Here is a 24166-nt window from a genome sequence, read left to right on the forward strand (position 1 = left end):
TCCGCCTCCCACTTCATTACTACTTAATAAACTGTATGAAGAGAGCTTTCTGTGTCCATAGTGTTCCTCTAGACAGTAAGTTCCTCGAGGGGAAAGGCCATTTATTGCTTTCGGTATGTCCACAACCTAGATTGGTGCCTGTACATAGTAGCCATTCAGTGTATGTTTGTTGAATAGATACCCGTTATTTACTTAACATATTCCACCCTGACCTCTCCTCCCCACACCCCAATCTGAGTGACTTTCGTTATTATTGCACATATTTCTAGCAGTGTCTTGATGAGAATAGGGGAAAGGTCATGTTTTATTGTCCCCATCTTGCAGATGAGGGAATTAAAGCAGATAAATAACTTCTCAGTGACAATAACACTGATTATCACTTGCATTTGGTTAGCGCATTACAGCTTACAAGGTGTTTTCAAGTATGCTATCACATATGACTCTCTCAATACGACCTGGTGAAGCAGACAGGTGAGGTATTGTTCCCAGTTCAGAGAGGAAGAATGGAAGCTCAAAGGGACAGTGCCATCCTTTCAACGACAAAACCAAGCAGTGAGGCAGAAACCCAAAGGCAATACTTGTAAGTCCAAGGCCCAGGCCCTTGCTGTCACACTAAATTAGACTGATTTTGCACTGCTTTTGCCTGTTAAGATTCAGAACTGTGGATATTGGGAAAAGATAGTCTTTCTTAACTAGTCAAAGGGGGACTAAGGTTTCCTTGCACAGAGCAACAAAAGGAAAGTTCTGGGGACAATAATATAATCAATGGGTCTGCTTTCAGATATTGCGTCTAACGATCATATTTCCTATATCTGGGTTCTGTGTCTTCAATCCCTGAGCCACTTCATTTTTGAGACCAATCAGAAGAACAGGAATCTAGCACCTTAGAAGAAAGTGGAAAAGTGAAAGGAGGAGGCCCTGTTGGTATTGCTACATTTAAAAACACCCCAAACAGAGTTGCTCAAAACAACACCCATCAGTTCAAGGATGGAACTGGAATAACGGGAGGCTGGTGGAGAGAGGCTGAAGCCACTAGGGCTGTCCAGTCAACTCTGTCTCTTTCTCTTTCTCTCTCTCCAGTCTCAGGGCCTCTCTTCATGGTCTCCTTGGGAGCTGGTTTGGTATTCCTACTAGTATGGTGGCTTCAGGGCAGTGAGGCTGCCTACATAGCAGATTTTGAGGACAAAGTGAAACCTGGGTCATTTTTTATGACTTGGATGCCGCATAATGTCGCTTTCACTGTGCTCTGCTGATCTAAACAGTCACGAACGCCCATCCAATTTCAAGAAGACATAGACCCCGCCTCTCAATAGGAGCAGTGTCTAAGGGCCCCTGTTGAGGGTGGGAAACATGTCTATACAAATTAACTTCCCCTATTCACACTGGCAACTGGAAAGAAGAGTAAAAAGAACATGTGGAAAGTCAGCACACTTTTCTGGCAAAGCGCTTTTCTGCTCATAGCCAGAATGAAATGAACTAAGAATATGCAATTACATATAATTAGGTATAATTAAAATACAGAGACACATCTAAAATAAAGGCCTAATTAAGAAGTAGGATAACTAGGTGGGAATGTCAACAATGATAATTCAGTGATTACTGTTGGGGTTTATGTTGTTGTCATTGACCCTAAATCACGGTCAGCATCCAGTGAAATAGTGAAACAACCTCAGTCTGCTCTCAAGTCTTAGTCACACCTCCCTAACTTCATGTTTCCTGTTTCTCCACACCATTTAAGTGAAGCCTTTTATTTTATTTTGAGACAAGTTCTCACTCTATTGCCCAGGTTAGAGTGCAATGGTATAACCAGGGCTCATTGCAGCTTCAACCTCGTGGGCTCAAGTGATTCTCCCACCTCAGCCCCCTGAGTAGCTGGGATGACAGGCAGGCATGTGCCACTATGCTGAGCTAATTTTTGTTTTGTTTTGTTTTTGTAGAGAGGAGTCTCACTATGTTTCCCAGGCTGGTCTCAAACTCTGGGGCTCAAGCGAGCCTCCTGCCTCAGCCTCCCAAAGTGCTGGGATTATAAGCGTGAGCCACCAGGCCAGGCCTATACATAATTATAAATGTGATATATAGTTATATTTTCAATCTTTTTATTTTTTAAATGGACTATGACACGCCTTCCACATGCTGTCCCTTACTTTCTCCCCCTTTTGTGTTCTTTTCTTTTCCTGCTCTGCTTTTCTCAGAGATGATCACCTCAAGAAGACAGATCTGCAGGTAGCACCCGACCCGACCCGTAACTCAGTGATTCCAAAGAGAAGAACATACCTTTCTAATGGAGATGTCTGGTGATCATCACCATAGCCAAGGGATAGCAGTGCAGCACCCGGATGTGCTGAGCTCCAGACACAATGACAGGTGCACTCCCCCTGGGAGGTGATCTTTCCCCGCACTTTAACTTGAATTGAAGCATGAGGAAGCCATCAGTCAGGTCCACATGGAAGGGTGTTGCAGGGAGACTTTCTACAGGCTGGTGGCCTGAAGTCTCCTAATAATCCAATGCCACATAAAACAAAAACAAAAGCAAGAAGGCAGGAGGACCACTCTAGACTAAAAGAGGCTAAAGCGATGTAACCACCAAATGTGAGACATGAAACCTGATTAAATCTGCAATCAGGAATAACATGCCACAGAAGACATTTTGGGGGAAGCATGAACATGGGTTGTGTGAGAGATGACATTATTGAGTTATGTTGATTTTCTTAGATAGGATAATGGTGATCTGGTTATGGCGGAGCATGTCCTTTCTCTCCAGAGTCGTGTGCTGAAACATTTGAAGATTAACCGTTATAATAGCTGCAGGTTACTTTCAATTGTTTACGAAAACATGCATATACATATATTTATTATATGTACTGTGTATATGAATGTGTTATGTATGTGTATGTATATATACACACTGTATTGGTATGTTATTGCATTGCTATAAATACCTGAGACTGTAGAATTTACAAAGAAAAGAGGTTTAATTGGCTCATGGTTCTGCAGGCTTTACAGGAAGCATGGTGTCACCATCTCCTGGGATCTAGGGGAGAATTCAGCAATCTTACAATCATGGTGGAAGCAAAGGTGGGAGCAGGCACGTCACACAGCAAAAGCAGGAGCTAGAGGGAAAAGGGAGGTGCTACACACGTTTATATGAGAACGAACTCACTATCACGAGCATCAGGGGGATGGTGGTAACCCATTCATGAGAAATCCACCTCTGTGATCCAATCACCTTCCACCAGGCCCCACCTTCAACACTGGGGATTACAATTCAATGTGCGATTTGGGTGGGGACACACATCCAAACCATATCACATACATACATACACACATACACACACACGGAGAAAAAAATGTGGCAAATTGTTGACAATTGATTAATCTGAGTGAAGGGTTTAAACATGTTTATTGTACTGTTGTTTCACCTTTTCTGTAGTCTGAAATGTTTTTTCAAAAGTAATGTTTTTAAAAAGCGAAATTAAGAGAAAACATGTCAAATTTTGACCTGCTACAGTGTTACAGGCATTAATGTGGAGTTCTGGAATTCTAAACACCCAATATGAGTAGAGGTTTAGCACCACACGTGGTTGGGAGTGGCAGAGTTGGTGGATCAATTTTAATGGGCCTGACACTGGGAAGCATAGTCGCCTACCAGTTTGAGGATTGTTGGATCCCTAAGATCACCAAAAGACTTGGCAACAGCAACTGCTGCTGTAGACTTGATTGTTCTGTTGTTAAGGGGTTACTTGTAGGAGTTCAAATGGGAATTGTTGAATCACACATTCATAATTTAAAGTCTATGCACTGTCATCTTGACATCAAGAAGAACTTCCATGCATCTGAAATGTTCAAATCCTGAAATTCCACCTTTTGACTGTGGTTTCCTTTTCCTGACTTTCGTTCATGATAAATCTGCCCTTCTCAGGGAGCCTTTGAGTCTCCACGGTCCTTATTTAACATCACTTCCTTCCCTGCCCAGGCTCCATCTACGGGCTAGTAATTTTCCTTATGCTCTTTCAAGCACTCATAACTCCTTTACCTATGTGAAGGCAAGGGCTGGGGTTCATTGATCTTTGTAGCTGGTACATAATAAGCATTTGATAAATATGCCTGCATGGAGTTGGAGTTGGATCATCCAATTTAACCAGCTTGTTTTACAGGTGAGGAGACGGAGATTCAGAGATATGAAATGACTCAGCTAAGAGCATACAGCTAGTTAGTGGCAGGACAGGGACTAAAATCCTTTTTAAAAACATTTAACCCTCAAGTCTTTTTTTACTCTTTTTTTACTCTCAATGCATCTTTCCCCTTTATTTGCTTAGTCTAGCTCAGTTTTTACTTTTGAGATGGATTGGTGACAAAGATTCATTGCTTGGCCAAGCTTGAGTTAGAGTCTTGAACCTTCTTGTAGGCCCATCTGTGCAATACCTTGTAAAGAGCCCTGCTAAGTCCATTTAGTGAGGACTCCCCCATCTTCGATACCCGACCAGGTTTCTCATCCTCCACCATTTCGCAGGTGATGTGTGGTCACTCTTGCCTGCCTTCAGCAGGAATCCTCTTATGTTCGTTCAGCCGAAATCCCTCATATCCCTGGTGGTTCCTCTTAGTAATTTTCACCCCACTAACCACTCCCCCACCCCACCCACTTGCCCAGGCTGTGTCTGGAGTGGAGCTCAGTCTCTCTCCGCCACTGCAAGATGCGACTGCAGTGGTCCTTTCATCTGTCACAATGCTCTTGAATAAAGTCTTCCTTACTGTGCTTTAACAAGTGGCATCGCATGACTTTTTTCTTTTAACAGTGAGTGAGGAACAGGGGAAGAATGAAAAATCAGCAAACTGCCCAACACATGTATCCCACAGGCTGGCCTCTGGTCTCTGCTTTCTACCACTTCCCATCCCCAGGCAGTGGACGAGCATGTGACTAGACACCAGGAGAGGAGTTCCTTGCTCTGCTGACTTTCTGCTGCATTTTGGTCAATTCTTCCTTGGTGAGAAGTCTTTAGTCACTGGAATCACTTTCACATTTTCTCCTTGGTTTCAGAAGTAACTGTACATGTGCATGTGTATCTATGTGTGTGTGTGTGTGTGTATCTGTATGTACCTCTAGGTTTTCACTTTGAATGAACAATGACAGTCTGTTTCTCATAACTTTGAATTTAGAGCATCTCCTGGCCTAAGGTTTCAGCAGGCATTCTGTCAGCATCAGTGTCAAAAACAAGCAAAGCCAGACACCAGTTAAACTGGTCTGGACAGGTCTTAATCAGTAATGTCTATTGCAATAGGAAAAAGAGTACAGCATGAACTGAACTCAACTTTGATTTGTACACAGGGCATTTGAAAGGGGGAATGGGGGAGTACGGAGGCCTACTGGAGGGGGTTCGGTAGATTTCAGGAAGTGAACAATTCCTAAGGCTTAGTGCCAATGCGATTAGATCCTCCATGTCTGCAGCAGGAGACAGGGCCCTGTCCTTCCTGATGGTTACATTTCTTTAATTATTTATTTATTTATTGAGAAAGAGTTTTGCTCTTGTTGCTCAGGCTGGAGTGCAATGGTGTGGTCTCAGTTCACTGCAACCTCTGCCTCTCAAGTTCAAGAGATTCTCCTGCCTCTGCCTCCCAAGTAGCTGGAATTACAGGCATGCACCACCATGCCCAGCGAATTTTTGTAGTTTTAGTAGAGATGGGGTTTCACCATGTTGGTCAGGCTGGTTTCGAACTCCTGACCTCCGGTGATCCACCTGCCTCGGCCTCCCAAAGTGCTCGGGTTACAGGTGTGGGCCACCGTGCCTGGCCGATTGTTACATTTCAAGGGAAGCACTTTCAGGTCCTTGAGACACTTCTGAGTCATAGCACACACCTATACCTCTCAAAGATGGAGGAAGAGTCACAATTAAGCCCTTTTTGGTAAATGCTCTAAGAAAGGGAGGCAAGGGACCTATGTCAGATATTGGATAGAACAAACAGTAAACTCATGTGGCAGCCTTCAATTTTTTTTTTTTTTCAAGAAGTCACTTTAAGGGGAACTAGGGACATCCTAGGGTTGTGGCCTTGAGCTGTTAAAATCTGTGTTAGCCTTTGCTCAAGTCTTTTAATTTACCTGTGTCTGAAATGCAGGAGGCGGGGCCTGCAGGTGCTAGGTTGCTTCCCACAGCCTCTTAGACTGCTTTGGCTCCAGAGCCTCCTCCTGATCATCAGCGTCCCGTTGGAGTTACCTTGGCAGTGACAGCCAACCATTACTGATCCTAGGCAGTGTTTCTTAAACTATGGGGTGAAAGGCATTCACATCAGGATGTCCTGGTTAGGCGTGGGGGAACATGCAGATTCCTGGACCCTGAACCCCAACCAATGAATTAGAACCTCTAGGAGCCAGCTGGGCACAGTGGCTCACACCTGTAATCCTAGCACTTCAGGAGGCCGAGGCGGGCAGATCACTTGAGGTCAGGAGTTCAAGACCAGCCTGGCCAACATGGTGAAACCCCAACTCTACAAAAAATACAAAATAATAATAATAATAATAATAATAATTAGCTGGGCATGATGATGCATGCCTGTAGTCCCAGCTACTCAGGGGGCTGAATTGGGAGGATTGCTTGAGCCTGGGAGGCATAGCTTGCAGTGAGCTTAGATCATGCCACTGCATTCCAGCTTGGGCAACAGAGTGAGAGCCTGTCTAAAATAAAATAAAAATAAAATAAAATAAAATAAAAATAGGAATCTCTGTGGGCTTAAGCTTGTTCTACAAGCTCCCCAGTTGCTCCTGAAGCTGCAACTGCCCCCATGCCTCTATACAGTGACAGCTCAACGAATAGTGCCCAGCACAGGCAGACGATGGAGAATGGAGTGGGGGTGGCAGCCGATAGTTTTTGAGCATTACTAGATACCAGGCCTTTTACATACTGTGTTTTTCTCCTGTGGCTATTGTAACAAATTATTCCAAACTTGGTAGCTTAAAACAATGCACATTTATTCTCTTATAGTTCTGGGGGGGTCAGAAGTCTGAAATTATTTTCATTAGGCCAAAATCAAAGTGTGGATGGGGCAACACCAACTGCAAAGGCTCTTCCTGAGCTGCGTGGCTTGCACTCCTTGGCTTGTGGTCCTTTCCTCCATCTTCAAATCCCGTTGCTTCAGTAGTCATATTGCTTTTTTCCTTCTGCAGCCAATTGTCCCTTGGCCTCCCTCATATAAAGAGAGTCATAACTGAATGTAGAACCCACTCATATTACCCAAGATAAAGTTCCCATTTCAAGGTTCTCAGCCTTCTCACATCTGCAAAGTGCCTTCTCAAATATGAGATAATATTCACGGGTTCCAGGGATTAGGACCCAGATATCTTCAGAGTGATTTTCCAGCCCACCACATATACCTTATTCTGTTTAATCCTCAAAACAATGCCGCATGGTGGTTAGTATGATTCCCATTATTCAGATGAGGGAACTGAGACTCAAAGAGGTTACAATGACTTTTTCCCAACCACACAGCTGGTGGATGAGTTAGGATTTAACCCAAGGCCATTCAGTTCTAAGACCTGCCATCTTTCCATTGCATGAGATTGTACCATGTTGACTTTTAGAGAAGCCCCACCAGTCTCGGTCTGTGAGTCTCTCGGGTGTCTGAGATGGTCACTGAAATGTTTCCATTCCTTGTAATGCCGTTCTCAGTTCCATTCCGAGATACAGGTGAGAAATCTTCAGCTTCAGCATTTGAGTGGTTTATTCAGAAAGCAAGTACAGACAGATAAGTTGATGTTAACTCCCTGCCAAATTCCTGGAACAGCTTGGGAAAACATAAAATGATTAGCAAACAGCTCTCCCACCCAGGCTGGAGTATAGGAATGCAGTGGTGCGAACATAGCTCACTGCAGCCTTGAACTCCTAGGCTCAAGCAATCCTCCTCCCTCTGCCTCCTGAGTAGCTGAAACCGTAAGCATGCATCATCATGCTCAGATAATTTTTAAAATTTTTGTTGTAGAGTCAGTCTTGCTATGTTGTTCAGTCTGGTCTCAAACTCCTGGGCTCAAGTGATCCCCATGCCTCAGCCTCCCAATGTGCTGGGATTACAGATGCACATCACCACACCCAGCCCAAGACCCAGCCCATTCTTCACATAAGAGCAACCATTTAATTTGAGGTTCTATTATGGTCTGACATTTTAAGTAAAAAAGATTACTTGGGGAAAACATCCAGGCACGGGCCTTGAAGACAGCCTGGAAAAGCCTTCTGCTTCTCCTTAGATAATGTCTTTGAAGCTGCTCTGATTCCGTACAGAATCAGGACACAAAGGAGGGGAGGAAATATTGTAATCGCGACTGTAAAAGCAATCAGAAGTATGTAGTCATTGGAAGGTCTACAAGTTAGGACTAGGGAAAATGCTGTATAATTATCAGCAAGATGGCAAGAAATAAACAAGGGAGATTTCATAGGACAGAAGCAGAATATCAGAAAAGAATATATAGGCTTTGCTGCAGGAAAAAGTAAAAATAGAATATTGGAAACTTCTATCACATAGATATAAGTTATTTCTAATATTTGGATGGTAATAAAATACAGTGTCCTCAAAAAGTAGACAGAGCAAACTTTTCTGATCAAACAGTAGGAAAGGATTAAAAAAAAAAGACTGTCTATTTTAACCTTTAAACAGTGGATAGTCTTCATTTAATGTTCTGTCATTTCTAAAGAGGCTGTCTGGAACCAGGAATGGTGGTGCGAACACCTACGGTCCTAGCTACTCAGGAGGCTGAGACAGGAGGATTGTTTGACGTCAGGAGTTCAAGGCTGTACTGTTCTATGATCTCGCCTGTGAATAGCCACTGCAGTCCAGCCTGGACAACATAGCAAGACCCTGTCTCTGAAAGAAAATGTGTTATACTTTCAACCTCTCTATAACAACGTACGTTTTGAAATCCTAGCCAAATTCTTACTTATTTAACACATATTTGATACATCAAAGAATTAGGATAGTTCTCTGAAGCTGATTGCAATGGAATTTATCCTGGCATTCTAACTTTCTGTCTTTAGATGGGATGAGATTTGCTGATCAACTACTCTACACTTACTCTTATCAGCAGCCCTGGGTTACCTTTATGTGGACCCAGACTCAGTCCAAAATCCTTAAGTCTTCCCATCCTTCTGATCTTTCACTTTTTTTTCAGGTTCTGCCTTACCTGGAAGAACCATGAAGATCAAATGGAAGGTCCTTGTGCATGAAGCTCAGCAGGAAAAAGCTCAGGTATGAGGCAGGGGAAATGCAGCCAACAAAGCACTAGGAAATACAGAATAAAAGTCGCTTTGCACCTTTTGTATCAAAAGGAAGCAGGTCTAGGGTGGATGGAAGACACTCATCAAAACTGTGAAAGCCAACTCTTTATTACTTGATCTTTGCTTTTGTGTGTCATTTTGCCCCTCAAACTGAACTCATGAAAGAGCCTAACAGAACGCCCATTCAGGGCCCATTGTACCTTTCCTTACACTGTTAGAATCTGCAGAAATGAAATTTAGCCCAACCTCAAACTAATGGAAAAATAAGTTCCAGATCAGAGAGAGCTCTCAGTTTGAAAAATCATTATAGTCTTCCATTTTTAGCAATATGGCAGACTTAGGAATCATAATGAGACTTTTGATTTTAAAAAAACACCTATAATTGTCTAAATATTTTTTAAACAACAAATTAATATATATATAGCTGGCCTGGCAAAAGGTAAGAGAAATCCTGAAAGACCACAAATACTGGAACATATGAGTTCAGAAAGGTAAGCAACGACATTGAAACAGTGTTGCTTAACGAGTATCTGCCAGTGTCTGGGGACTGGAGGTTCCATTTACACGGTTTAGTTCAGGAGCAAAGGAGCCAAAATGTCGTGCCCACACTAGATTGATTTTTCTTTACCGTTTGCATTCTCTCTTTCATTAATTTCTCAGGTGTTAATGAAGGTGGGAAGTCTGACTGTAGACCTTTTTATTTTACATAAGGCTGGGACCCTGAAAGACACACACTGAGTAACATGAAAAAAAAAAAAAATCCTGCCTTTCTTAAGGAGTTAGTAAGGAAACTTGTCTACCTTGATTTTGCCTCTGAGTGAAGGGGAGAAAAACATGTTTTAAGAATTTGTATTTTACCATCACACAAGTTTAGGGACAGAATTTCCACTCTCCAAGAGTTCTGGAAACACCAAACTGATAACGTAATTTAAAGACATCCTGTACTATGTGTGGTGGTTCACGCCTGTAATCCCAGCACTTTGGGAGGCTGAGGCAGGAGAAACACTTGAGCCCAGGAGTTCAAGATCAGCCGGGGCAATACCATCTCTATAAAAAAAATTTTTTTAATTAGCTAGGTGTCGTGGCGTGCAGCTCTAGTCCCAGCTACTCAGGAGGCTGAGGCAGGAGGATGGCTTGAGCCCAGGAATCCATGGTTGCAGTGCGCTATGATTGTGCCACTGCATTCCAGCCTGGATGACAGAGGAAGACCCTGTCTTTAAAACAACAAGAAGAAAATAAAAACAAAAAGATATTCTAGATTGCTAATATATCCAGTATCTGCAAAAGCAACTGTACAATCTTCTCTTGAGGAATGCACCTCAAGTTAAAAAATTATTACAGATTTGTTCCACAGAACAGAATTTCACAACAGCAAGCTATAAGACACAAGAGGAAGCCATCATTTGAGCGAGAGTTGGGAGGAAGAAGAAAGAGTAGAAATGCATTCAAAAACACCGAGGATATTGGAATAGAAATTAAAATAAAAATTTAAATATGTCTAAAGAAATAAAAAGGACTGTTAGACCTTGGAACAAATACAAATTTTGCAAGCTTTACAGACAATAACTACCACCTGCCATGATCTCTACTTCACTAATAGCACCCAAACAGAAAACTATAGAGTACCTGATAACCTGACAACAAAGACACTCTAAGATCTGGCTTCAAAATCATGCTTCGACAACTGCTAACCTAAATAACAGACAGAGAGAAGCTCTCTAATAGAAAATGATATTTATTTGGGAATGGGTACTGCAATGGGAATATGTGTGTCATAATAAACTATGTGCATATGCAGGAGGTAAAAGAAGACAAAGGTTTTTTGAAGAAAAATGACGAGGGCTGTATAATTGTTTCAAGATAATTACGTTTGGCTAGAAAGAGCAATAATAAGGGCGGTGCCAGACTGAGGTCAGATAGGCAGCTGCTGGGCAGATGTCCTTGCAGAAGTATATATATATAAGTATATATATAAATATATTTATATATATAAGTATATATATAAATATATATATATATATATATTTTTTTTTTTTTTTTTGAGATGGAGTCTCCATCTGTCGCCCAGGCTGGAGTGCAGTGGCGCGATCTCGGCTCACTGCAAGCTCCGCCTCCCGGGTTTACCTCATTCTCCTGCCTCAGCCTCCGGAGTAGCTGGGACAACAGGCGCCCGCCATCACGCCCGGCTAGTTTTTTATATTTTTAGTAAAGACAGGGTTTCACTGTGTGAGCCGAGATGGGATGGTCTCGATCTCCTGACCTCGTGATCCGCCCGTCTCGGCCTCCCAAAGTGCTGGGATTACAGGCGTGAGCCACCGCGCCCGGTGCGCAGAAGTATATTTTTATGCAAGGTTGTGATTTTTGCAGACTTGTGGATAATTGCTGTTATCAGGTATTTGTACTTGGGAATCCTCCCTTCATGCCTTTCCCTGGGTCTATTGTTTAGGTTTTTAACATAAGCAACTCCATTTCGATTCTGACAACTTTCACACAGTGTAACATTTTAGAATCATTTTGACAAACAACCTAATTCGACATTAAAAATCCTTCCCCCAAGATCCCCCAGACAATCTGGTATTTGATTGTTTACTATGCATATCATAAAATTTTGACAAGGCTCATGGATCAGTCCATTCTCACACGGCTAGAAAGAAATTCCTGAGACTGCATAATTTATAAAGAAAAGATTGGCTTCATTGGCTCATGGTTCCAGGCTGTACTGGAAGCATAGTGGCCTCTGCTTCTGCGAAGGCCTCAGGAAGCGTTTAATCATGGCGGAAGGCAAAGGGGGAGCAAGGTATCTCACGTGGCCAGAGCAGGAAGAAGAGAGTAAGTGGGGAGGCGATGCGCACTTTTAAACAACTAGATCTCACCAAAACTCACTATCACAAGAACAGCACCGAGGGAATGGCGCTAACCCATTCATGAGAACTCCACCCCCAAGAGCCAATCGCCTCCCACCCGGCCCCACCTCCAGCACTGGGGATTACAATTCGACATGAGATTTGGTAGGGACACAGAGCCAAACCATATCAGCTCAACTCCGTTGACTTTTCGTCTTTTACATTTTTGGAAGTCCAACACTCAGAGCTTGTTTTTCACCTCCTGACCAGAGGGCACTGTGGCAGAATTCCAAAATGTCTTTGTGCCTTTAAACTTTCTCACCTGAGAGTCATTGACTAGCGGTCCGTGTTGTTATAATGCCCGGGAGCTACTGAGCTCTGGCTTGTGGTGAAGATACAAGGCTGAAAGGTCGTTGAATCTGAGTGGTGAGTACATAAGTGTTTTCCATAAACTGAGTGGCTTAAACAACATTTTTTTTTTTTTTGAGACTGAGTCTCGCTCTGTTGTTCAGGCTGGAGTGCAATGGTGCCATCTCGGCTCACTGCAAACTCTGCCTCCCAGGTTCAAGTGATTCTCCTGCCTCAGCCTCCCAGGTAGCTGGGATTACAGGCACCTGCCACCATGCCCAGCTGATTTTTGTATTTTTAGTAGAGACGGGGTTTCGTCATCTTGGCCAGGCTGGTCTCAAACTCCTGACCTCAGGTGGTCCATTCACCTCGGCCTCCCAAAGTGCTGGGATTACAGGCGAGAGTCACTGCACCTGGCCCAACAGAAATGTATTGTCTGACAGTTTTGGGAGCTGAAAATCTAAGATCAAGGCGTCAGCAGGATTGGCTCCTTCTAAGGGCCAAGAACCTGTTGCATGCCTCTCCCCTGGCTTCTGGTGGTTTGTCAGCAATCTTTGGTATTCCTTGCTTTGTAGATACATCTCCAAAATCTCCACTTTCATCTTCACATGGTGTTCTTCCTGTGTTCATATCTGTCTCTGTGTCCAAGTTTCTTCCATTTTAAATGACAGCAGTCATATTGGATAGGGCCCACCCTACTACTTCATCTTAACTTAATCATATGCCCCCTACCCCCAAAAAACCCTTCGTTCACAGATAGTGAGGGCTAGGAATTCAATATTTTGGAGGAGAAACACAATTCAACTCACAACTCACAATTATTTTATCATTATCTCTACTTCTGCACACATTTGAGATTTTCCTGAGTGAGTTTCAAAAAATCTGCTATAGCTCTAGAACACTCCATCAAACAATAGCAAAGTGTGTGTTCTTTTCAAGTGAACATGGAATTTTCTCTAGGGTAGGCTTTATGCTAGGTCATAAAACAAACCTCAGTAAATTTAAAAGGATTGAAATGATACAAAATATGTTCTCCAACCACACTGGAATTAAATTAGAAATCAATACCGTAAATAATTTGGGAAACTCACAAATATGTGGAAATTGAACAACATACTCCTAAATAGCCAGTAGATCAAAAGAAAAATAAAACTGAAAATTAGAAAATACTTTGAGCTGAATTAAAATGGAAACCACAACATTCCAAAACTTATGGAATTCAGCTAGAGTGCCTAGGAAAAATTATAGCAGTAAATGCTTATATTAAAAAAGAAAAAAATCCTCAAAACAATTACTTCCACCTTAAGTCACTTGAAAGAGAAGAGCAAACTAAACCTAATTCAAAAAAGAAAGGAAATAGTAAATATTAGAATGGAAATTAATGAAATAGAGAATACACAATGGTAAAGAAAAATCAATGAAACCAAAAGCTGGTTCTTTGGAAAGATCAACAAAAATGACAGAATTCAATGAAGACATAAGAGAGAAGACTTAAATTATTAGAATTATAGAATCAATATCAATTTTTCACAAACTCTTCCAAAAAACAGGAGAGAAGGGATGATTCTCAACTCATTCTATGATGCCAGTATTACCCTGATTCCAAAACCAAAGACATCACAAAAAAAGAAAACTACAGATCACTATCTCTTGTTACTATGGATACAAAAATCCTCCACAAAATACAAGCAAATTGAATCCAGTGACATATAAAAAGAATCATACACCATGACCAAGTGAGATTTATCCCAGGAAGGCAAGGTTAGCTTAACACCTGGAAATTAATTATTGTATTACACCCTATCAATAGAATAAAAACCAAAAGCCACATGCTCATATTAATAGATGCAGAAAAAGCACTTGACAAAATCCAACACTCTTTTTTGATTAAAAACCACAAAAAGTTACCTCTTAGCACCTACCATGATGGCTATAATCAAAAAGATAATAAGCTTTGGTGAGGATGTGGATAAATTAGAACCTTCCTACATTTCTGGTGAGAATGTAAAAATGATGCAGTCACTTTGGAAAACAGTGTGGCAGTTTCTCAGAAAAGCTAAACATAGAGTAACCATTTGACCAGCAATTCCACTGCTAGGTATACAACCAAGAGAAATGAAAACGTGTGTCCATATGAAAACTTATACATGAATATTTATAGCAGTATTATTCATGAAACAAAAGATGGAAACTCAAATATTTATGAACTGTGGATGGATAAACAAAATGTGATATATCCATAAAATGAAATATTATTTGGCCACACAAAGAAAAGAAGTCCTGATACATGCTACAACATGGATGAAACTTGAAAACATCATGGGGGGTAAACAATCACAAAAGACCACATATGACATGATCCATTTTTATGAAATGTCCAGAATTAGCAAAATATAGGGACAGAAAATAGATTGGTAGTTGCTTAGAGCCAAGAGTATGGGGGAATTGGGGAGTGATGGCTAAAGCATATGGGAGTCTCTTTTTGAGGTAATGAAAATGTTTACAGTGGATTATGGTGATGGTTGCACAGCTCTGTGAATATACTAAAAACCACTGAATTGTACATTTTGCATTGATGAATTATACAGTATGTAAACTACATCTCAATAAAACGGCCACAAAAAGAAGAGTGAGGAGGAGTGAAGCAGGATAAGGAAGGTTAGGAGGCCATACTGACTTACTGACTTTTCTCCTGGTGTGAAGCCCAGTGGGCTGTGCATCCCTTGCACCCTCTTAAGTCAGCACCTGACTCTTTTGCAAGACAAACAGTCCTGCAGGACACCAGCTGACTGCCAGATGGTTACAAGCTCCTGATAACTAGTACAGGCCGGGAAAGAGACTTATTCATAATATAGCTTCCCCAGTATCAGCCAATCAGCATCCAGAACCCAAGAAGGTATTAGCTAAAATTCCTGCCTTGGGGCGGGGGCGCTGAGGATTTCTCCAGGGTTCCACCTGCGCAGCTAGGCTCAAGGTTTAGCTCATAGTGACCTTTTCTTCATTTCAATAGTAAAAAAACACACCCCTAGGCGGAGATTTTATATGCTAATGATACATGCATTGCGTGTTAGAGCGTGCAGATGCTGAGCGCATGCCTCAACCGCAGGTCTGTCTTTGCATGCTTGACCTCACCGCTATTTTATGAATATATACGAACAGTTCCCATAAAAGGAATTCCTCTTAAGTCACTCGTTGCTGTCTCTCCCTTTGAGCAGCCCACTCAGCCTCTCAGAGGGTACTTTTGCTTTACAATAAGTTTCTTTACCTACTCTTATTTTGGAGTCGCTCTCAAATTCTTTCGCGTGGCGAGGTCAAGAACCTAAACCTACGTACCCACCACGGGAGGAGGAGGCGGCCGTCGTGGTAGCAAACAGCAGAAGCAGCTACTAAAGGCAGACATACACAGAATCGCTGGGTGAATACCTACCCGGTACTAAGCTGTGTTTCAGAGAGTATGGTCTAAACCAGCACTGCCCAGTAGATATTTCCATGATGTCAATATGGTCACCACTAGCTATACGTGGATCTTGAACACCTGAAATGTATCTAGAGAAACTGAGGACCTCAACTTTCAAATCTCTCTTATGCGTTTGCATTATGGGTTTTTCTGGTTCTAAGGAAACACATTTTTCACCAAAGAAATTCCTGGTTTTTACATGTTCATGCATTATGAGAAAGATTCTTAAGCTAACTAGAACTAGTGCACTACTAGTTAACCCAGACTTGCCATGGCTTTCACAGGAAGAACTCGATATGATGAAAATTAGACATTTTCAAGAGGCTCTTGAATCTGAGGATGTAAAAATGCTCAATGTCCAGTGGTTGCCTGAGTCAGATCAGGAACCACTGTTCCACCTGCATCGATTCCCACGCCCCTTTTTCACGCCGCTCGAAGGAAATTCCCCCCACCCACGCCTGCAATCAGGACCGGAAGTCAGACTCTGACCCGACAACGCCCTTTCTCAAATAACTCTTAGGGAGGTAGGTCTCCGTTGTCGAATCTCACTTCCCCACCTTTAGGAAGAGAACAAGTTCAACATACAAATGCTGGTTATAAGCAAGTTGACAACTATTTTTAAACTAATTAAGAGCCCTTCAATTTCAAAAATAAAAAAGGTTTGTATTAATTTGTGAAACTTTTAACACCAGCCAATCCATGCGATACCAGATGTGTGAACTAATTACATCCCTTGCACAGCTAACAAAATGGTGCAGAAATGCAAATGGGAATAGCTGGGATAGCCTGTCTCCTGAGGGAATTAGCAAATACAGTTGGAAAGTCTTTCAAATTCAATACAGCTCCTATTTCTATGGTTTCTAGAAGTTACAAAGAACATTAATGAATAAGATAAAGAATCTCAGACTCCCCAAAGTGCAAAAAAGTTTAAGAAATTATGCCAAAACACAAAATGCTTTAGACATGTGGCCCTTTAGGAAAACCTTTCCAGCCGACAGAAATAAAGTGTGAAATTTGCCTAAATGCACCTAGCTGAAAAGCTACATGTTGTAATGACATGTACGGGTATTTTAAACAGTTTAAAGAAATCTGCCTTCTGGAAACTGAAATATCCAATAGCTTCCTTCTTGGAAAAGGAGATTTTCAAATGAGAACAGATATTTTCAAATTAATTTAGTTATTAAGACATTCATCAAAAGTATGTATCTTTCAAAACAATGTGAATATACTTAACATCTGTAACTGTAAACTTCATAATGGTTAAGATGATAAGAATAAAGGTATATATTACCCTAATTAGCATAAAATTAAAAAAAATTTAAACTATGTATAAACAATTAAGTCATTAATAACACTGTGAAAAGTGTTCCTGTTTTCTAATATTAAATTACATCTCTCTCTAAAAAGCTTTTGGATCAGAAAAAGAAAAAATGCAAATGTTAGTTTAATAACATGGAGTTCCTACTGTTGAATTACAAGGGAAGAAAGAAATGTAAATAATCATTAAGCCATCAATTAGTAGTCAGACGGTGGCTTTTACAAAACACACTTCTGTGTTAAAAATTTAGGTAAAACGTAAAGGATTTCAATATTACTTACTAAAAATAAATACAGAAGAATTATATAAAAATCCATCATGCATACTTAATAAATTATAGACTTTGGCAAAATAGATAGCTATATATTTTCTCTTTGATTTTATCAGAGTGTGAAATATAATATAATATAACTCTTTATGCATAATTTTGGAATTATCATCTTATCTCAAGCTTGACTAAAGAGAATATCCTAAGTTCCTTCTACTTGTCAGGTAGGTTATCAGTGCTAGCACCATATATTTAAGATTAGAAATGTAAACCTATGTATTTATTTAATGAGAGCTGTAACAACTGATGTCTTTATATAAAACACTGCTAATTAGGTGAGCCTATAGCATCGCTTCACTTTTACTGTGTGGGTTTTAAAGAGTTTTATTTCTAATAATAACAGTGATTATATTTTCTTTAATGTCAAATTAAAATACATTTTCTAAGATGCCTAACTGACTTGAGACCGTTAGCTAATTATCAGCTGAAGTAATTAGGGAATAGTCTTTATGTATCTGGAAATTTTCCAAGGAAAATATTTTAAATTATAAACAAAGAGAAAGAAAGTACATGCTCATGGTTTTGACTTATGTCTTTTTGCCCATAGAAGTATATATATTTTTTATAACACTCAAGTGAAGATAGTACAAATAGATTTAATATGCTTGATAAGATTAGTTCTGTTTATAAAATTCAAATATCAAAGAATTGAGTAGTGTTGTCATTTTAACATTGCTTGGTGTGACACATGCCTACATGCACAGGTTTAAATGCGCTTAAATGCATCTCTTCCCCTTAGCAGAGTCTGGGATGAAGACTTGCATTAAGCACTTTTTTTGGGATGTGGTCCTAGGGAGCAGGTGTGAGGGGTAGGAGGAGTGACTCAGAGGAAGGTAGAAAGCCGGCCCATGGAAGGGGATCATCGAGGCAGCCACAGCCAGTGCAGTTGCTGCTCAAACTTTCATGACCTTTGGAAGAGATTCCTGAAATGCATTGCAGATGGCAGGGGAGGCATTTTCCAATCCACATCACCCCAGTAGCTCAGGGGTAACCACAGTGGCCATCCTGGGCAAGGCATCAAGCAGTCCAAGGGTGCAGGATGTGGGGATAGCCCATCGGAGCCTGCTGGGAGGGGTGGCCACTGAAGAGGCTCAGGCCTTGCGCTGGCATTAGCTAGCAGTGTATGGTGGTGCCACCAGGACCCTGACACAGGTGTGTGGTATGAATGAAGGGAAAGTACTGGGCACAGCCATGCCCACTGTGTCTGGGCCAGCATCTTACATGATTCTCCTCCGTGAGGCACAATTAGTAATTTTTTAGGGCAATTTTGGGCTTACAGAAGAATTGATTGGAAAGTATAGAATTCCCACATATCTCTCCCTGCCCAGGCTCCCTCACATTTCCCTATTATTTACATCTTGTATTAGTGTGGTATGTTTGTTAAAACTGACAACCCAATCCTGATACGATCTAGTGTTCTATACAAATGGTGATACTTAACAATAATATATTGTTTCAAATAGCTGGAAGGAAAATATTGCACATTCCCAATGCAAAGAAGTGATGAAATGTTTCAGATGATGGATGCACTAATTACCCTGATCTGATCACTACAGATTATATTTATGGGAACATCACTACATACTCCATACATTATTTGTCATATTTGTATAATTATTATTTATCAATTGAAAAGATAGAATTAAATTGCATTTCAAAAAGATTTTCACCAACACAAGAAAAAAATTTACAAATTTAAAATTTACAAATTTAAAATTTAAAAAGTTACCGTTGAATAAAATAAAAATACCAAAAGAAATACAACATTATTGTTAACTAAAGGCTGTAGTTTATGTTAGGCTTCTCTCTTTGAGTTGTACATTTCGTGGGTTTTGACAAATATGTCATGACATGTGTCCATTATTATTGTAACATAGGAAATAGTTTCACTGCCCTAAAAGTTCCCTTCTTCTAGTTTTTAGTTTACTTTCTGCTGCTGTTTCCAAGATCTAGCCCCAAACTCACAACCTGACAGAGTTTTTGAATCTCCACCGTCTTTGATTTTGCTAAAACAGCCCCTTGGTGGTGCCTAGACCAATGCACCTGCCCATTGCTGGGGAGACATGCACATGCTAGAAAGATAAGAATCAGGTTGGGCGCAGTGGCTCATGCCTATAATTCCAGTACTTTGGGAGGCCAAGGTGGGCGGATCACATGAGGCCAAGAGTTTGAGACCAGCCTGGCCAACATGGCAACACCCAGTCTCTACTAAAAATACAATAATTAGCAGGGCATGGTGGTGCACATCTGCAATCCCAGCACATTGGGAGTCCAAGGAGGGCAAATCGCATGAGGCCAAGAGTTCAAGACCAGCCTGGTCAACATGGCAACACCCTGTCTCTACCAAAAATACAAAAATTAGCTGGGTGTGGTGGTATGTGTCTGTAATCCCAGCTATTCAGGAGGCTGAGGCACAAGAAATGTTTGAACCAGGAGGCAGAGCTTGCAGTGAGCTGAGATGGCACCACTGCACTCCAGCCTGGGTGACACAGTGAGACTCTGTCTCAAAAAAAAAAAAAAAAAAAAAAAAAAAAAAAAAAAAAAGGCAAGAATCAGCACCTGGGTACAAAAACACTGGAGAGAAATTTTATTACATCTTTATTTATATAACTAACTGTGTCACCTACAAGCAGCATAACCCTAGAACATTTGTAAAGGTGTGGCAAAGGCATCAATGAGCATGCTGGGTCCAGATGAATTGGATTTTAGACACTTAAGGAATATGTCCTCCTGTGTTTCCAGAGTGGTGAGGCCCTCTTTTGTTGCAAAGTGAAGGGGTGGCCTGCCCCTCCACACCTGTGGGCGTTTTTCGTTAGGTGGAACGAGAGACTTGAGAAAAGAAATGAGACACGGAGACAAAGTATAGAGAAAGAAAAAGTGGGCCCAGGGGACCGGTGCTCAGCTTACAGAGGACCCACGCCTAATTATCTTTACCATCTTAAAGATAAGGGAGTGGCAGGACAATAGGATCATTTTAGGGAGAAAATTAGCAGTAAGACATATGGACAAAGATCTCTGTGACATGAATAAGTTCAAAGTAAAATGCTGTGCCTTGATATGCATATGTAAACATCTCCACAAACCTCTTAGCAGCATTGCGCCAGCAAGTCCCGCCAGCGAGTCCCACCTTATGCCGTAAGGTGGTTTTCTCCTATCTCAGTAAACAGAGCATACAATTGGGTTTTACACCGAGATGTTCCATTGCCCAGGGATGGGCAGGATTTTTAACTAGCAAGCTGCCTTCAGGCACTTGTTTAACAAAGACACATCCTGCACAGTGCAAAATCCATTAAACCTTGAGTCACCACAGCACATGTCTCTTGCAAGGACAAGATTGGGGGTAGGGTCACAGATTAACAGCATCTCAAATACAGAACAAAATGGAGTCTCTTATGTCTACTTCTTTCTATATAGACACAGTAACAGGCTGATCTCTCTTTCTTTTCCCCACAGCAAAGTACCTCTTTATCTTCCTGCAAAGAAAGTCATACAGCTTGTCATTGGTTCCCACCTAAAGAATACCTTCAACCCATGCCAAGCTCTTGTGGCTATCAGGTAGGCTACTGAGTCACTTAAAAATGTTACTATCCATATCTATGTCTGCATTTCCCAAACCTGGAAAATGTAAAACAGAGGGACAGAACTGTCAAAAACCAAACTGGCTAATCTAGTGGGTGGAATTGGAATGTCTTGGTCCTCTCATTCATCTTTTATACTCATCAAAATTCATTCCCCTGCACAAGAAAAACACTGAATCCTTATGAAACAGCTCCTGGCAGGCCTGTGCATCTCAACGCCATATTCCCATGAAAGGACTCCTCTTGGGGTGACCATACATCCTAGTTTTCTCAGGGCAGTCCTGTTTTTCTTTTCTTTTCTTTTCTTTTTTAAGGCTTGTTTTATTTTAATGGCTGATCTATGTAATCACGGTGGTTAGGGTGTACAGACAAAGGGGAAGCCTTTTTACCTTGGTCTCTTCCTCCTTGGACAAAGTCTTGATGATCTCCTTCTTCTTGGCCTGGAGGCGCTCTTCACCGAGCTTGCATGCTTCCTTGGTCTTAAAGCTGCGGGCCTCAGCCTGGTCAGCCAGGAGCTTCTTGTGGGCCTTGCCTGCCTTCAGCTTGTGATTGTGTTCCGTGAGAATCTGCTTGTTTGTGAACACATTCCCCTGCACCTTCAGGTACAGGCTGTAATACATGTGGTGAGCAATCTTCTTCCATTCACAATATCTTCCAAGCAACTGGTGCAGAATCCTCATTCTCCTCATCCAAGTGATCTTCTCTGGCATTTGGGCATTGGCTGTACCCTTGAGCTAACCTGTGCCCGTGTGCCTGCCCTTCTGGCGGGCTAAGGTGCTTTTCTGGCATCCAGCCCGAGAATGGACAGTCACAGGCTCGTGGATGATCAGCCCAACTTTGATCAGCTTCCGGATCTGCTGATGGGAGTTGGCGTTGATGATTTCGCTGGTCTCACTGGGGTCAAGCCAGACCTTCTTGCTACCGTGGAGGGCACTCGTGGTGAGCCTCTTCTGAAGCCTGAATATCCTCATGGCTTTGGCCACAGCAGTGACAAAGGTCAGTGCTGGTTTACGTTTGTAGTCCCAGTGTACCTGTTCATACTCACCCTCTCCTGCTTCCCTCACTCTCTAAAGTATTCCAATTGGCTGATAAATTATATGGTCACTCTAAGTTGTCACATTCTGATATTTCTACTTTTGTAAAAAAAAATCCAGACTGCATTGTCCAGTGTTTTCATCAGCAAGTCATCACTTGCTTGTACCTGACTCCACTGAAGGCTGGAGCCGTGAAGGACAAACCCATGATGAGGAAAACCAGCATGTAAATCCCAGTGGAAGGACTCTTGTTTTGTGTCCTCCTCATCAGCCACTGCAGCGATTCCACTGTAGAACCTGAGGGGCCCCAATTTATACAAAATAATTTGTGTTTGGGGATCCAGATTAATTTTGTATCCCAAAAGGAACACCTTTGAAGGGTACCACCTACAGGGCTTTTTGTTTGTTTGCTTTTTCTTTTTGTTTTTTGTTTGGAGTCAGGTTTTCTCTCTGTCACCCAGGCTGGAGTGCAACAGTGAGACCATACTCACTACCACCTCCAATTCCTAGGCTCATGTGATCCTCCAGCCTCAGCTTCCTGAGTAGCTCAAACTACAGGCATCCACAGCTATGCCCAGTTAGTTTTTAATTTTTTTGTGGGAATGGAGTCTTGCTATGGTGCTCAGGCTGGTCTCAAACTCCTGGCCTCAAGTGATCCTCCTGCCTTGGCCTCCCAAGTTGCTGGGACTACAGGCATGAGGCCCCACTCCCAGCTTTTAGGTTCTTTAAAAACAACGTTTTTCAAGATGATTTCAGTCACGATTCAAGCATATGATTTACCAAGATCATCCAGAACAGAACTGTTTTAGGTTATAATCAATCTAGCAGAAGAGATACACGAGTTGTTATTCATTTAGGGCGGTTTCTATTCTAAATATTCTATCTGTTTCTACTATCATGATACTCCATCATTTATATTCATTCATACTTCTGATCATATATGTGTTGCCTCAAATTGGGATGCCCATCTATAGATAAGCATTTATAAAAAGTGGGCATTAAGTTTCCATGCTACATTTTGTACATGATATTGGGACCCTGATAAAGTACATTTCACTGGCAATTCCAGCAAAGACTATGGATGTATATTTTTAAGGGATAACTCTTCAAGTTTTCTACAGGACACAGTACAAGCCTTTGTGTATAACTACAAAATCAAACAGTTATATTTTACCTTTTACGACATTGGCCTTGACAGCCATACAGCTAGAGACTATTAAGGTTAAGAATTCTGCATGTGTCCTGCAGCTAATAAAAGGCAGAACCAGAATTTGATTCAGTTCTGTCTGGCTCCCAAATCTACCATCTATGGGCTAAACATTCCTTCTATTAGTTTTTATAGAATATGATTTTTAATTTTTAATTGACAAATAAAAGTTGTACATATTCATGGGGTACATAGTGATGCTTCTATACATGTAATGTGTAGTGATCAGGTCAGGGTAATTAGCATATCCGTCATCTCAAACATTTATCATTTATTTGTATTGGGAATGTTCAATATCCTCCTTTGAGCTATTTGAAACTATGTATTGTTGAGGATGTAATTTGGAATGCCTTTGCCATCCTGGTCCCTATGGTCAAGAGGTACTTGAATAACCTCTGACTGCTTCAGTGCAAAGTGCAGGACAGGGCTGCCCCATGGGGTGTCTCAGGCAGAGCACACCAGCCCCCTGTCCAGCCACCCCATGCAGCCTGAGATCACGGGGTGCTTCTGCAGGCCCATCGATCCCCCTGTGAGCTTCCCACCATTTTGTAGCTTCCAAGTGTTTGCTAGTTGTGCAGCTGCTGTGAAGCAGTTTCTTCCTCGTCCTGTACTCACTTGGGCTTTTGCCCCAAGGGCAGCCTTAGCACCCCTGCTAAGCTTCATCTTAGTCATTTAGCCCAGCATACTGACTCTCGAGATCTTGTGGGAGCTTCATTCCATCATCAGTCACCCTCAATTCTACCACCTCTGTCAATTTCACCAACACAGATGTTGTATGGCGTTATCCATTCATTCATTGTTG

At 41.6% G+C, this 24166-nt stretch overlaps 1 pseudogene; it reads right to left on the reverse strand.

Moving 5' to 3' along the window:
- Window positions 1-21444: 21444 nt before the first annotated feature.
- Window positions 21445-22094, reverse strand: LOC102133088 (large ribosomal subunit protein eL19-like; annotated as a pseudogene).
- Between the last annotated feature and the right edge of the window lie 2072 nt (window positions 22095-24166).

Source organism: Macaca fascicularis, chromosome 8 (assembly GCF_037993035.2).
Source record: "Macaca fascicularis isolate 582-1 chromosome 8, T2T-MFA8v1.1".
NCBI lineage: Eukaryota > Metazoa > Chordata > Mammalia > Primates > Cercopithecidae > Macaca > Macaca fascicularis.